Raw genomic sequence first — 3780 nt, forward strand, 5'->3', positions numbered from 1 at the left:
TGATTTATAACCTGAAATAGAGGAAAAAAAATATTTTTTTGAAAGTGTGTGATTGAGAGATTTATAACATGTAAGATGTTACTGTTTGAAGTGAAAGAATTGTTTCGCACAGTGAAAAGTATATTTCAAAATGTTTATAAATATCTTCATTTTGCTCATAAATATTTTTTGAAAAGCCAGAATATTCATGTTAATAAGGTAAAGTTAATTTCACTATTATATGCATTAAATATTAATTTACTTCAAATAAATAATCAATGTCTTCAAAGTAGGTTACCAAAAGCATATAGGAGTAATTGTGTACATTCTTGATTCTTCATAGTTTCCTGCTCAAATCAGAATTATCAGTTTGATCTTAAAAACCTCAAATGAGAAGTTACATCTGAGAGCCTTTTATTGAGCCTGAGCAGTGTGAATAGGCAGCCTGGATAGATGTTTTCTTTAGACCTACTGTTCTCCATATGCTTCTTTGCTAGCAAATTCCTGCTGTGAGGATTATCATCTGTTGCTAGGATATCATGAATGAGTAGATGATTCTAATCTACTCCCCAAATACCTCACATTTATAACCCCTTATGCATCAGTAAAACTGACCAGAAGAGAGTATTTCAGTGTAAAGTAGTATTCAGTGAGTAAAATGTGTACAAATTATTTTGTGAGATCATATTCAAAGTAGTTCACAGCAATTGCTTAGAATTTACATTTCCATAATATTCACCTAAATCGTTATCATTCCCTATACTATTAGAATCACTTATTCTCATATTCCATTCAGCATTATATTTCCAAATCTAAATTATCAGTTGTACAGATTATTAAAGAAATTATAAAGCTTAATTTTGTACATTTGCCACAATTCCTTATTTTAATGATGACATTTGTCTCTTAACAATCTGGTGGGCTAAGCCATTTTCCAGGTCAGCTTAAGTACCTTAAACAAAATCTACTGAAAAAGTAACATTAAATCATGTCTTTAGCATAAATGCACAAATTCAGAAAGGTCAGAGAAGAAAACTAAGCTTGGAGAGCACTAAAGGAAATAAACTGAGCTGGGCAAGCATTGGAGCAGAACAAAATGATGCTGAGACAAGACTCAGCGAGGTTAGAAGCCCAGCTAAGCTAACAGAGAACAGTGCTGTGTTCAAAAAAAGAGGAGGAACTCTAGGGAAACCTTAGAGGTTGTTAACAAAATTTGTTATGAGTTCCTCTACCTATAAATGGACCTTAGCTGTTTCAATCCCATCTGTGAACTGTCTGGACATACAGAGAGTCACTGCTGAAATATAACAGTGATGAATTAATTAGGGTGAAAATTAGTAGGCTACTTTAATAGACTCTTGTTTCCTTACTTAATCTGTTTTTCAAAAATAAAATATGTAGAACTCCACTTCTAGCTATAACAGATTAAATGCTATTTGATCAGTTCTACCATTTTAAACAATGCTTAAAATAGACAAAATATATGAGACAGTTCTTTTCAGGCTTTGGACAGCAGGAAGTTCAAGTTTATAATTCATGATAGAAGGGAAACTCATGAGGTGAACACATGATCAGCCTTGCTACGGGCTGCACTGACCTAGAGTCCAAAAATCATGGCAGTTCCCTGAGCAAAATGATCAGATCAGCTGAAGAATTTGGAATCTACAGGACAAATCCTTAGAGGGAAAGTAGCTGTGCAAGTGCGGGACCTCAGAAATGATTGTGACAATTTCCCTGATGAATCCTTATACAACAGCTGGGCTGTATATGCTCAGATCAAAAACTCAAGGCTTGTCAGAGAGTGCACCCATTTATCAAACCTACTACAGGTTTGAGAGGCAAGCAAATCAGTACTGGAAGATTTTAAATTTTTAGTTCATCCAAAATAGGGTAATATGTTCATCATAAAAGGCATCTGGCTGAAACACCAGGATTATATGTAAGAATCACAATGACCACACATGACAAGAATTTATCTTCCAGAACTGCTTAACAAAACCAAAAACCAAGGCCTTACAAGATCTTCACGTATACAGACATTAGAGTTTAAGTCATGCCAAGGTAGAAGGGCCTTGGAAACACCTTGGGGTTTTTTATGCATCTACCCTAATACATCCTAAATTTAAATATACACAAGATCAAGATGATTAGCCAGTAATTTAACTATCTGCTAGAACTAAAATCAACACATGTCACAGGAAGACAGCAGAACCCAGAGTCTTTACTATAACTAATCTGTAACATAAAGCATTCAGTAAAAGTTATTAGACATGTGAAGAAACGTAAAAAGGTGATCCAAAATCAAGAGTTCAAGCAGTCGATTTTCTTAAATTGAAGTATAGTTGATTTACAACATTGTGTTAGTTTCAGGTGTGCAGCTTAATATTTATACTGAATAAATTTCATGAAGAAATGTCCAGAAAAAATAAATTCAAGCAGTTGAAAAAAAGGCTTTGAGATGACACAAATATTGAACTTAGCAGACAGTGATTTAAAAGCAGCTGTTTATACACATGTTTACAAACTTTAAAAATATCTTAATGAATGAACAGATAGGTGAACTCAGCAAAGGAGCAGATACTATAAATAAAGAACCAAATGGGCATTCTATAATTGAAGGGTATAGTAATGTAAATGAACAATTCACTGGATAAATATTGACAGAATACAGACTTAGAGAACTTGAGGAGTTAACAACAGAAAAGCCCAAATCTGAGGAACAGAGGAAAAAAATGAAGAAAATTAGCAGAGACTCAGGGAAACTGTGATATGATACCATATGTCAAACATAACTTTAACTGGAAACTTAGAAGGAGAATAAAATGAGAGTAAAGTAGAAAAAATATTTGAAGATAAAATAGTTGAGTTTTTCTAAAATTAGGGAGAAAAACCACTAATATACAGATTCAAGAATTTAGTTGTCCCTTAGCAGGATAAATGCAATGAAAACCATACCTACTCAAATCATAATAAAATTCATAAAAACCAAAGATAAAGAGAAAATGTTAAAAGCTGTCACAGTGACAAGATATAATATAGAGAAGAAACCAAATATGCAGATTGGTTGATTATTCCTCAAAGACAATGGAGAATAGAGATAATGGTTTTACAGTTTTAAAATGCTGAAGAGGGAAAATAAAATAAAACACTTTCCTCCATCAGCTCAGATTCCTTACTAATTCCCTCATGTACTTAATTGATTAATCCAATACATTTTCCTTAGTAGAGCCAAGATGCTTTCTTTTTAAAAACCAAAAAACACACGATACAATTTTATAGAAAAAAGAAGAACAAATACATATATTCTACTTGACAAGGCCTTTTTATGACAAAGTTGAACATGATGTTGATTTTTTTCTGAGGTTTTATCTCATTCTTTCATTTGGAACATATTCCTCTGTTTCTTCATTTTGCTTGACTCTCTGTGTTGGTTTCTCTTCATTAGATAAAACAGCTACCTCTCCCAGTCCTATAGGAAATGAAGCTTATCTTTCAACCCTGCCCTGACAGTTGTCTCTCAAAATTTTGTGATTTTATAAGCAGCCTATTGTATTTTTAAAGGCTTCCAGTAGTTGAGGGTTTGCTGAGACCTGTCAGTGTCCCAAAGAGAGGGATCTCAGTCTGCACCTAGATTCATGCTGATTGGGAGCCAGACCCTCAAACAGAAGCTTTTAAAGTGTGCAAATATATATAATCCTGTGGGAACACCAAGTGTAAGCCCTACTGACCATCAGTGCCAGGTGATCTAGCATTGTCCCTTGGGTTGCAGCTGCAAAAATCCGGACTCCAGACTAGTATATA

This window comes from Delphinus delphis, chromosome 4, assembly GCF_949987515.2.
Source record: "Delphinus delphis chromosome 4, mDelDel1.2, whole genome shotgun sequence".
NCBI classification, from domain to species: Eukaryota; Metazoa; Chordata; class Mammalia; order Artiodactyla; family Delphinidae; genus Delphinus; species Delphinus delphis.